Source organism: Equus przewalskii, chromosome 5, assembly GCF_037783145.1.
Source record: "Equus przewalskii isolate Varuska chromosome 5, EquPr2, whole genome shotgun sequence".
NCBI lineage: Eukaryota > Metazoa > Chordata > Mammalia > Perissodactyla > Equidae > Equus > Equus przewalskii.
The window spans coordinates 11,743,726-11,756,531 of NC_091835.1; the positions used below are offsets into that span (position 1 = coordinate 11,743,726).

Sequence of the window (12,806 nt, forward strand, 5' to 3'; positions counted from 1 at the left end):
CAATCTGTAGGTGCCAGGGATAGCCGCTGTGCTGCTGTGAGAGCTCCTGACACACATGCCCAGGAATCATAATGGAGGCTGAGGGCCAGTATCTTTGGAGCTCAGGGAACACGTGCTCATGAGTCCGGTTCATCAATTCATTCATTCTTGGCACGTCTCTTTGCATATTTCTGGTCATGACTTTTACCACCACTTTGCTGAGCCGAAGTGCTAACAGATTTCCAATTAGGACAGACAGACACACTATCAGGGTAGTTTGATAAAGCCAGCTGCCTAGGAAAAAGAATGTGTTATGTATCTGCATAATTTAAAATATCATCCTAAGATTAAAATATAGTGCCGAGTATGTATGTTGGCTAAATAGATCATATTAAATTAATATCCATAGCCCGGAAGTTCAATGACAAATGCATGGACATTTCGGCTCCATCTCTATCTTCCCACTGCCCCTTCCCCATGTGTAATCTGTCAGTGTGTCTTTATATACAAGCAAAAAGGACCCTTTTGTTTTACTTTATTTTTCCTTTTTCTCCCCAAATCCCCCTGGTACATGGTTGTATATTTTTAGTTGTGGGTCATTCTAGTTGTGGCATGTGGGATGCTGCCTCAGCATGACTTGATGACCAGTGCTATGTCTGCACCCAGGATCTGAACCGGCAAAACCCTGGGCTGCCAAAGTGGAGCATGCGAACTTAAACACTTGGCTATGGGGCCAGCGCCAAAGGGCCACATTTCTATTTTCTCCCTTTCCTACTCAAAATATTGCCTAGTAGGTTGACTACTCTGCACTTTGCTCTTTTATTTACTATATCTTGGAGATCTTTCCATATCAGTATAAAGAGAGCATCCTTGCTCTTTTTTTTAAACAGCTTATTGAGGGGCTGGCTCCGTGGCCAAGTGGTTAAGTTTGTGTGCTCCGCTGTGGCGGTCCAGGGTTCGGATCCTGGGTGCGAGCATGGAACTGCTCATCACGCCACGTTGAGGCGGCGTCCCACATCCACAACTAGAAGGACCTGCAACTAAGATATACAACTATGTACCGGGTGGGGGTTGGGAAATAAAGCAAAACAAACAAAAACAAAAGATTAGCAACATTTGTTAGCCCAGGTGCCAATCCTTAAAAAAATAATAACAATAATAATAAAAAACAGCTTATTGAGATATAATTCACATACCATACAATTCACCCATTTGAAGTATACAATTCAGTAGCTCTTAATATAGTCACAGAGTTGTGCATCCATCATCAGAATCAATTTTATGACATTTATTACCCCGCAAAGAAACCCTGTACCCCTTAGCCATCATCTGCCAACCTTCCTACCCCACCCCCTTGCCCAAGGCAACCACTAACCTACTTTCTGTCTCTACAGATTTGCCTCTTCGGACATTTCATACAAATGGAATCATACATTTTGTGGCTTGCTTTGTGGCTCGCTTCTTTCACGTAACATAGTACTTTCAAGGTCCATCCATGTTGTAGCATGGCACTGTTTACAGCCGCATAGTGTCTTATTGTGCAGAGGTACCATCATTTGTTCAACCATTCCCTCATTCGATGCATGGGCTCACCCCAGTCTTTGCTCTCTCAAGCATTGCTGCCATGATTAACTCTGACCATATGTCATTTCCTATGTGTGCTGGCACACACGTACAACACATTCCCAGAACTGAGATTTCTGGAGCAGATAGCAAATGCAACCGTATTTTTGTTAGATATTGCCAACTTACTCTATTGTATTCCCACCAGCAATGTATGAGAAGCCTCATTTCTCAGAGCCATACCAGCAGTGCATGTTTTCAAATCTTGACTTTTTGCCAGTCTACTGGGTTTAAAAGAGAGATTGATATCCATATGTGTTGACTACTCTTACGATTTCCTTGTTTGAACTATATTTTCTTGGCTTTATCAGAGTGGTAGTTAGAGTCTATCAACTAGAATAATTTGATTTCCTGCAACTGCTGGTTTTCACATCTTTTGGATTTTGTGGCAGGAATTTGGTTATTTTAGTACTGAAGGTTATCATAAAGGTGACTATTTCTAAGGATAAATAATTACCTTCATAACATACGTATCAAGAGGACTATAATTTCTTCGTGTCCAAATTAGTTTGCTCTTGTTTTTTTTAGGTTAATTGAGTTAGAAATGATCTTTCACTAGTGATGGTTATTTTGGTTGGCAACATGACTGTCCTTATCAAGAAACTGCAATCCACATGCAATAGAAACAAAACATCTATTTATCACCAGTTGAATTACTCCATTTTAAGTGAGATGCCTGTCATCAGTCCCATTGGAATTTCTCAGAGAAAATAAGCTCTCATATTTCCTGAAAGAAAAAAAAAACACTCTGAATATTCTCCTCCTTTCATTAGACATTTTATTGAGTGAGTTTTTCCACTTGAAACCAAGGTTTCTTTAAAGGGTTAGCAAAGCCATATATGTTCTGATTTATTTGCTCTCAATGTACTGAAATTTAAGACTTGCGTATGAGTTACCTGTATTTTTCCTTAGCAGCGAGTCATCTGTCTCTCAAAGAACACTGTTAGGCATTGAGGTCTAGTCTGTATGTCTGCCTAAGGGACTCTAGCGTGTCAAAGGAGGACAGCAGGGTTCTCCTTGTGTAGTGACCCTGGATCTCCCGAAAGAGCAATGATAACAGTAGGATTGATGACCAGGCCCCCAGGACATTGACATTAATACTCTCAAAGCAAAACCAGGAGCAAGCCTGCCCTAACTTGTAAACAGACTCTCTCTGGTTCCCAGAGAACCAGACGTGAGACAGCCGAGCTTCAGTTAACAGGTGTGAGGGTTTGGAATGGTGACTAATTGCTAGCAGTGCCCTCGAGGGTGCCAGGGGTGCTATGGCAGCTCCCCAGCATCCGCGGCAGGAAGAAGTGTAATCTAAAGTCAGATCTTGCTGTATAAGTCTAAAAAGTAAGCTGGAATTCTCCCAGAGGCCACACCACTTATTATCAGGCAATAACAACAACAGCCACAATAATGATACAGTCGAGTCTACTTATTCGTGGTAGCTATGTTCACTACAAACTTTGAATTAGGTGATATTGTATTTGCTCCTATGAGTAATACATGGTTATGTTCCTAGGAGTCTCTGGGAAGAAATTTTTCTTTTTTTCTTCTTCTTCTTCTTCTTCTTTTTTTTTTTTTTTGCTGAGGAAGATTCGTCCTGAGCTAGCATCCACTGCCAGTCTTCCTCTTTTTGTATGTAAGCTGCCAACACAGCACGGCCACTGACAGACAAGCGGTATAGCTCCACGCCTGGAACTGGGCCCCAGCCACTGAAGCAGAGTGTGTGGAACTTGACCACTAGCCACCAGGGCTGGCCCACTGATAACATTTTCATCAGTCCAGCAGTATGAACTCACAGCCAACAGCACTTTAACCCATGCCTGAAGAAAGCATACTTAACATCTATCTTCTCTGTGCTTCGGAACACTAGATAGCTCTTCAGCACTACACCTGGGGGCCATTTTAAACAGCAAAATCGCCAACAAAAATGCAAAAGATGAGGCACTACATAGACCATTAAAAGGACACGAGTTTCCAGTCTGACAGCTGAAACAAGAAGGTAAAGCGACACCTGGTTTGACCTCAGTTGGGAATGTGTGCAAAGGGCGACTCAAATTTTTTGCCGCTCTCTGCACGTCCACAAGTAGCACAAGCATGGAATATTGATTTGGGGGTTACAATAAATTTTAGCGGGTAGGCAAATTTGCGAGTAGAGAATCTGTGAATTAAGGAGGCGTGACAGTCATTGCAATCATGGAGAAAAGAAATCCCTCCTGACATTCGAGAAGCATCGCGCTGGTCACAGAGGCAACAGAACAGTTAAGCCGCCCGTAAGGAGAGAAGCTGGGAGGGTCCTTGTGTGGCTCCGTGGGGCCAGCTTGGGGTCTGATGCTAGTTTTCCATGGATTTCTGGGTAGTCATAGAATTTCATTGGGCCTCAGTTTCCTCATCAGCATAACTGCCATAATTCCTGATCTACTTACTTCAAAGGAGTGTTTTAAAGCTAAAATGTAGCAAACCTGGGGGACAAAATAAATTAGAATGAATTAGAAAAAAAAATCCAAGGTTCAGTGGTGGTTATTTCTGAGTGAGAACGGTAGAGGCAATTTTTATTTTCTTCTTTGCATCTCTCTAAATTGGTTCACAACAATCTCTGTTTCGCATGTATAATATTTATAACCTCAGATGCTTTTCTTTAGAAGGAAAAAGCATCTGTGAGAATAACATAAATTCATTTGAAACTACTTTGAAAAAAAAGGTAAACTGTTAAAGATTGGAAGGTGCCACTTTCTATGAAATAAACCAGCATTAACAACGGGTTAGTAAACTGAAGTGAAATTCCAGCCTGCTCTGTCATGCTCGGAAAAACAAGTCCCACCTGGTTTGTGTAGTTAATCTTGTCGTCAGAGCCATTTGGCTGGGGTTTGCTTTTATGGAACGTTATGGAAGCTCTCCTGCAGTGCGCCTGCCCGCCTCATCCGGCTGCCAGAACCTCCCTCGACTTCATTTGTCCTAAAAGAAAAACAAAAGAGAAGAAGGACTCCGTTACTTTCCCCTTGTACAGCCACATGCAATGGAAATCAGGGAGAGAAGGAATCTAGGACAGTGTCTGAAGGCTGCACTGTGTTTCCTTCTGATTTAGGAATGCAATTTTTAAAATGTAACGCTGCTGTGATCTTTCGCTCCCAGGAAGTAACTCGACCTGCACGCGTGGGTCTTGGCACTTGTGAACAAAGAACAGGTTTGTCTGATCCAAGAGGGCACTGCCTTCCATAAACAAGTGCTCACTTGCTGGCAAATTTCTCCATCCTGTAGACTGGACATGCGATTCTTTTTCATTGTCTAATCTGAACTGTCCCGTAGTGTGGCTGGGGGCAATTCGACAGCTGTGATGCTTCATGAGAGCTGGTCGGCTCTCCACGCCAGGTAATGTGATCCCAAAATAGACTCAAGAGAGAGGGCCTATGCCCTTCAGCTCTGGCCTCTGGCTTACATGAAAAACAAACCTGGTTAATATATTTTACTGATTCTTCAAGAATTAGGTCCCTTGCAAAATTCAGCAAGAGTATTACTCTTTACAGATTTAAAGTTAATTGTAGATATGCCAGAATGAAAAAAAAAACCATGCAGAATTAATAAGGAATGATCTCCATGGTTATTACAATTTAATAAGAAATATAAAGTAATTAATGTTTGGGGCCAGCCTGGTGGCACAACGGTTAAGTGCACACGTTCTGCTTCCTGCGGCCCAGGGTTCACCGGTTCGGATCCCGGGTGCAGACGTGGCATGGCTTGGCAAAAAGCCGTGCTGTGGTAGGCATCCCACATATAAAGTAGAGGAAGATGGGCACGGATGTTAGCTCAGAGGCAGGCTTCCTCAGCAAAAAGAGAAGGATTGGCAGCAGATGTTAGCTCAGGGCTGATCTTCCTCAAGAAAAAAATAATAATAATAATTAATGTTTACTGAAGCAAACATTGTTTTAACATTAATTCTGTTTACACAATGAACGTACCGTGTTAGGTGGATTTAGAATATTAACTAAATGTGTTCCATGCAGGTTTTCACACAAAAATCTGTAGTTTCACAATAATCCTTCAGAAGTTCGCTGAAAGGAATGCAGAATGTTAAGCCCACTTGGTGAGGAAGTAGGGCATAGTAGTTTGGAGTAATTAGCCTAGGTGGAATATTTTTGTATCCCAGACAAATTATTTAGAGCAATCTAGATAAGATCTGCTCCTAGAAGTATCCAGATGCAGGAGATTTTGGTTGAGTAGTTCATCATTTTGTATCACAGAGTAACTAGGAGGATATTGCTTTCTATGATTCTCTTTTGGGAAAAAAAGTGCATTATTGTGGTGCTGTTAGAGAATCACCAGAAAGTGCTTATGTGAGTGAGGCAATTAATCCTAATCCAAAAGAAGGAAATTCGGTTGTGGCATTTGTAAAAATACCCTTGGCGGGAAACTGAGCCTGGAACATGGCAAAATCCATGATGATAACCCTGGCTCTTTTGAAATCGCTGTTGTTTCATATAAAGAGTCCTACTTGAAAATATTTAGTACAATCAAGGTACAATTTAGACATCTGAGAAGAGTCTTGCAGACTGTTGGACTCTCAGGCTATTGGAATTCCACAAGAAAGGGGGACAAAGAGAGAGAAACAAGTGAAAATAAAATAAATCATGGGCCACTAGACAAAGATTCAGTTTCATGGAACATTCAGATAAATATACAGGCAAAGAGTCTTTACTGACATGTATAAAATACGCCTTTCTTTCAAAGCATGAGATATAAGCAAATGTCAAGGAGAGACAAAAGGGAGTGGAATCTCGGGTTGGCTGAACTTGGAGGGACCCCTAACAACATCTCACCAGCCTTGTTGTCTTACAGCTGGAGACACTGAGACCCCAAGGACTTAAGTGACTTGCCCAGCTGAGCTCTTCCCTCCATACCTCACTTCTCTTGAAAGAAAACATGTTAAAGAAGTCAGCAGTTCATAGGATCCCTCTGCAACTAGGAGGAAGAGAAGAAAGGAGAAGCAGAGATTCTTGCTCAAGGAGGAAGCCATTGCTCCTGTAGCCCAGCCCAAAGCCCCTTAAATAATTTTTTTTTTTTTCTGAGGAAGATTCACCCTGAGCTAATATCCATTGCCAATCTTCCTCTTTTTGCTTGAGGAAGATTCACCCTGTGCTAACATTTGTGCCAGACTTCCTCTGTTTTGTATGTGGGTTGCTGCCACAGCATGGCTGCCAATGGGTGGTGTAGGTCTGGGCCCGTGAACTGAACCTGGGCCGTGGAAGCAGAGTGTGCCAAACTTAACCACTAGGCTGTGGGGCTGACCCTCAATAAATAAATTTTTTTTTAAACTTCAAGCTGCCTCTTTGTCTCTCCTCCTACTCCTAGCTATCTATGCTAATATCATTAGTTACTCAGGTTCTGTGCCAAATTAAAAATGAAACAAACTTGAGGATAGAATGTAAGGACATGTTAAAAACAGCACATGATATATCCATATTGAAGAAGAAGAAATACTCTGTTTAAATTTTAATCCTAATGAACCCATTGTCTTACCAAAAAAAACCCAAAATGTTTATTAGGGTGTATAAATGCTAGCCAAATAAAATATGCTCTGGGACCTGAATGTCCCTAATAATAATTAGCAGGAGGAGGGATACCTGCCAGCATGAAAGAAAGATTTAGGAGTCTTAGATCTTGTCTCTAATTTGTTGTATGACCTTGGGCATGTCACTATAATTTTGTTGCAGCTTCTCAGTCCATAAAAAGAATAATCAAATTACCCTCTGAGGTAACCTCAAAGAAGTGTTCTGACGATTAACGAGTCGGTGATGGCTTGCACACTGAGATAAAAGGCAATGTCTAAAAATGTAATATCATTGTTGTTGTAATTACTGTCATGTGTTGCGTAACGATGTTTCGGTCAACGACGATGGTCCCCTAAGATTTGCACCATTTAGCTAGGTGCATAGTAGTCTATACCATCTAGGTTTGTGTAAGTACACTTCATGATGTTTGCACAACTACAAAATCTCCTAATGACACATTTCTCAGCACGTACCCTGTTGTTAAGCTACGCATGACTGTTCCATTATTGCTGATACACAAGGAGCAAAAATGGGGGATGGCAGTATGTCAGTCACAGCTAAAGGCCAAGCTGCCCCAAAAAAAGAATGAGCATATTTATGAATTGCGACTTCATTTGTAGTTTATTTTCAAGCTTAATTATTTTAGTGAGATGGACACCTTAACTTGAATTATTGGTGCAATGAAACGTTTTCAGAAGCTGACTGCCCAGGGAGAGATTTGGAATACGGGGAATGTGGGGTTTAACGCTAGAATTGCCTGGCTCTGTGTCGCTCCTTGGGCTCGTGGAAGTTTTCCTGAAATACCTGTCATGGATTTTCCCTACAGCCCCTCTCTGGCCCACTGCTTCCTCCCTGTCTCTCCGAGATTGATGGTCTCCGTGGAAACTGTGCCAGACCCAGATGTGAACAGACACTTGGCGCTATTCCGGGGAGCATCCTCCCTCCACTCCAGGATCAAAGACTTTGCTCCTGTGTCAAGCCTCTTGGGCAAGGCTCCCTTTTCCCTTAGAAGAGGCTCTTTCCCAGGAGGTTCCCGGCCCTTCACGCAAATGGACCCCTGGGAGGCCACTCCAGCCCCCTGGGAGCTGAGTATTTCAGAGGGTATAGACAGGTAGCTTTCTATAAGGTTTCTTAATACCACACTTTTCAGACTGGGAGCTATATGCATCAGGCTTAGGAAGTGCATTTAAATGAAAGACAAGTTTTTTAAAAAATAAAATGGGAGTTCATAATCCATGGGTTAAGTGCTGTTCTCTGAAACCTTTGTTCGTACATACATATGTGTATATATGCACTGGGTTGCACACATTTCTTTCTGTGGGTTGTGGTCAAAATGTTTGAAAGCCAATGCCAATATCTTCAATAATAACCCACAATATGAAAAAAATTTATATTATAAATTATTCTCTTGTCCCCAAAATAACCATGGGCACAGTTTAGCAGCTGCTGCTGCTAACACTGCTGTTTTTTTCTTTTTCTCCTTCTCCTTTTCTCCCCCGCAATGTTAATATAATTTTCTAATGTTCAATAGTGGATTAATGGACTTAAGCCTTCTTTTGTGAGACAATGGTTTTCTTTGGAAAGCTCACTTTAGAAGAAAACTACAAATTTTAACTGAAAGATATACAAGATGTAAATAAAGGGAGAAAATGTACCATATCCTTGAATACAAGGACTCCATAGCATTTCAAGTCTGTTGCAAATTGGATTTCCATTCTCTCATAGGTAAGAACTCCCTTTTTATTTTTGTCTATTCAATTCTTCTATTAATATGTGTCTATTACATTTGAAATTTCCAAGATGTGCAGCTATTTCTTTTCTGTGATATCCTCTCAAAGTTTTCTGAGGATGTTAACTTATCATAAAATCTTTTGCCTATCTAATTAACTATATTTCCTCAGACGTTTGTTTTTTTGCTTGTTGAATTTGGTGGCTTTTTACGGTAGTGTTTCTCCCTAAATACTTGGTTTCTTTTTGGTCTTTGTATTGAAATTTTCTGGCCCCCTGTCGGTTATATTTAATGTTCTAGGGAGATGGATAGGAGAAGCCAGGTTGACGGGAGAAGTCTACCTGTAGCCTCTCCTCTGAGCATGGAAACTTCCAGTGCCCATGGGGATGTATAATCTCCCAGATCTTGCTCTCCGGCATCAGTTCCACACTCAAGGCTTTATCGGTGGGCAAATCCCTCAGCTCTCCAAATAACCCAACTACCCCTCCGACATCTTTCCAATTCATCGCCCTCTGTATACGCTGCTCCTTCATTCCATTGGCTCTCAGCTGGATGCTCCTCTGGAACTACTCCCAACACTAAGCTTTGTTTTCCTGTGGTGATTAATTCATAGTGCTGACCCCTAAGGCTCTCTCTCAGTAACTCTCCAACTTTTCTGCTCCATCGAGTTCACTCTTGTTTTCCAAGACTATATTAATTTATTGCTGATATTGATCAGGCTTAAAGTTTGCTCTAGTCCCAAAAACACAAAGTATCACATGGGGCGTATATCTCCTGATCTAGTCTTTTAACTATCCTTTTGAGGTTTAATATTAACTTCTCATATCTTAAATCACTACCTCTTCTAAAGTATGTAAATAGTATTTTCATCATTGGTCTTCTCCTTTTAGTAAAGCAATTTAGGTTTTTTGCTTAGGAAAACTTAGAAAAAGAGGGAGAGATCCCAAGTGTACAGAATTATCCTTCTCTTGGGAGTTACCTGTATTATTAAATACGCTGGGTCATAGTTAATTTTATATATATAACATATAATATTTATTTGTTGTTAGTGCTGTCGAGTTGATTCCAACTCCTAGCGACCCTGTGTACAGTGGGGTGGAAACTGCCTAGTCGTTTTGCTCCATCCTCTCACCTTCTGGTGCTGCGTATATATATATATATATATATATATATATATATTATACATATATATATCTCTAAGATATATTATGCACATATAATCTCCCCTGGTCTTTTCTAGATGATTTCTATGGCACCAAGTGAAGTAGTAAATTTCAAATCTAGCACATTGATTTTTATCTATATAACAGGTTTTCACATTAGGTATCATTTTAGTTTTCACAGCAATTTCAGGGCAGCCCCTTAAATGACATCTTTACCGGACTTGCCTTCTGTCCCCCAGCAGATCAAAACAAAGACAGACTTGAACAAACAGAGTCAAAAGCCAAAAAAAGCCTGTCTTCTGAAGGTTCAGTTTCCTTGGAATGGGGCTTGATGCCTTCATCTTTGTATCTCTGCAGTCTCTTTGCTTCTTAGGTTGGTTGGACAACTTATAATCCACATCTCATTCAAGCACAAGCCCCAAAAAGCCTCCGAAGGTGGTTATTGAAGAAAAGAGCAAGTCTCTGATCAAAACAAATGCTGCCTTAGAACCAGACAAAAACTGTGTATGAATAGGAGACCTCTCCCTTTAAGAGATCAATATCAATCATCAATCGAGCACTTCCCACCACTAAGCAGGGAACTCTCCCAATAGCAAAGCCACTCAGAAACAAGTTTCAACAGGCCTAATTTCAAGAAATGGAAGAAAACAAGGGGACCAGAGAAACTATCAAGAAATCACTGCAGTGGCTCCATGGGAGTCATTCCAGGAAGGATTTGGGGACATTTGCCTTCATTTGTTCTGGCATGGTAGATAGATGGGGTCCTACTCTTCTTGGCAGCCTTATGTAACAGCCTTACTTTTTCAGGTTGAATGGAGTTCATAGTGGTTCTTAACTTTTTTCTCTTCTAGCCAAAAGTTATGACTTATTTTGTATATGTAACTGCCTTACTCTTTCATTTTTTCAGCGGAGCTAAAGGGAAGGAGGGGGAGAGGGAGAAAGAAGGGGAGGGCTGGTCCTTAAGGGGAAGCCTGAAATATAGGATGGAAGATACTGATGCTGGCAAAGAAACTTCCGCCTGCTTGGTTTTCTGCTTTCTCCCTCTGCTTGGAAAGTTGTCTCCATTTCATCTCATCTTAAAAAGTCATCTCCTTTGGGCAGCTTCCTCTAACCCTCCAGACTAAACATATCCTTAACTTTCTGTCCTTATCCTTTATATACTCATGTGGTAAAGTCCCCTCCTGGGCCTTAAGGTCACAAAGATAGTATTTTTGTTTTGCTCACAAGCTGTACTGACAAGATACTGCAGAGTGCCTGGTGCATGCTGGGCACACAATAAACATTTGCTGAGTGAGAGAGGCGTCTCTTTTCTCCGTCAGCTCAACTGAAGTTCTAATTGGGTGTATGGGGCCCAAGTCCGACCTGTCGAGAAAGCGAAGTTTCCAGGCACTCAGCGGAGTATTTCACTTTTTCATCTTGCCTCTCCTTCAGATTTCTTTTTCACTCACCCATTCCTATCTCCAGCTTGGCTCAAAAAGTGCTAAATATGACCGCTATTCTGCTGAGGGACTTGTGCCTTTTTATTACCTGTCTAAATATCCTGCTAACCTGATGTTAATTTTCTTTGTAAAAAACAAGAAGAACTCAGTTATAAAGCCTCTTGGATAAATTGGTTACAATTTTTATCAGTTGGAAATGAAATATTAATGACGTTGTGTGAGTTCTAACAGTTGTATTGCTATCATTGCAGGAATTCAGCTCTTCTGAAATCAAATTTGTGACTTAATACTTTCAAGAAAAATAATATTTTGATTTTCAGAAGGAATCAGGAAAAAAAGTCTTAAATTATGACAAAAAACTCCAAATTATAACGAAAAAGCCCAATTATCATTAAAAATACAAATTGTTACCCTGATCGTCTAATGTTATCAGGTAAGGCATCATTTTCACGAAATGTATAAAACTGAGAGGAAACAAAAATTGTGTGAAACAATTTTACCTGAAATATTAGTTAAATGTAATAATTTGAGAAAGGATATTTATAAGTTTCAAAAATTTACTCCAAATGCTGGAAAGTATTAGCAATATAAGAACTAATAGAATAACAGATATAGGAGATCAGAGATAAAACTGATTACAACTATTAAATAAACTAATTTTTAAGTTAATAATTATGTTGCTAGATAAATTAGTTATATAGGCTTATCCTATTAATATATCACATAAATACAGTTTAATGTATCTTTTCTTCATATTTTTAACTCATTGTGATTAAAAATACATTAATACTACTTATTTTTTAAATTCATATAGAGTTTTATATTGCAGAGAGAAATTTCTAGAAGCTTCTATCCAAGAAGGAGAATTCCTATATAAATGGATAAGAAAGGTTAAATAGGCTAATTTAAAGAAGTAGGACATGAACTGTTTTATTTTTAAAGTTTGTTTTATCTGATCAAAAACTTCAAACATAACTTGTTTAGTTACAATATTGGAACATTAAGGACAAACATTAAGATATAAGTAATAATATAAAGAAAATATATATCAAGTCTTTATTAGAGTTAGAAAAAAACAAATGTAAGATGTGTAACTTGGACCAAGTCTATATGTAGTTAAAGGTTAACTGACTTCCATTGTACTCTGGTCATGAATACAGAGGGGACAGCCACACTGAGGCAAAGATACCCGTTGGCCATTTATAGATCTAGCATAATGATAGGTGAAGAACATCCGGCACCTGCTGAGATCATAGTATTATATTATTGTAATTAGTACGACCTGCTGTATCATGTTCAAAGTTCAAATAAGATCACGTGTTCCTTTAATAACCAAGTT

At 40.0% G+C, this 12,806-nt stretch overlaps 2 long non-coding RNA genes across 2 annotated transcripts; one reads left to right on the plus strand and one right to left on the minus strand.

The window, feature by feature from the left end:
- Nucleotides 1-3,116: 3,116 nt before the first annotated feature.
- LOC103557796 (uncharacterized) lies at nucleotides 3,117-4,883 on the minus strand. The gene is made up of 3 exons (XR_546558.2): nucleotides 4,736-4,883; nucleotides 4,412-4,545; nucleotides 3,117-4,052 (listed from the first exon to the last, which is right to left on the minus strand). It is a non-coding gene; the product is annotated as an uncharacterized lncRNA (long non-coding RNA).
- On the plus strand, nucleotides 4,574-6,905 carry LOC139083459 (uncharacterized). The gene is made up of 2 exons (XR_011540175.1): nucleotides 4,574-4,959; nucleotides 6,424-6,905. It is a non-coding gene; the product is annotated as an uncharacterized lncRNA (long non-coding RNA).
- The last annotated feature ends 5,901 nt before the right edge of the window (nucleotides 6,906-12,806 follow it).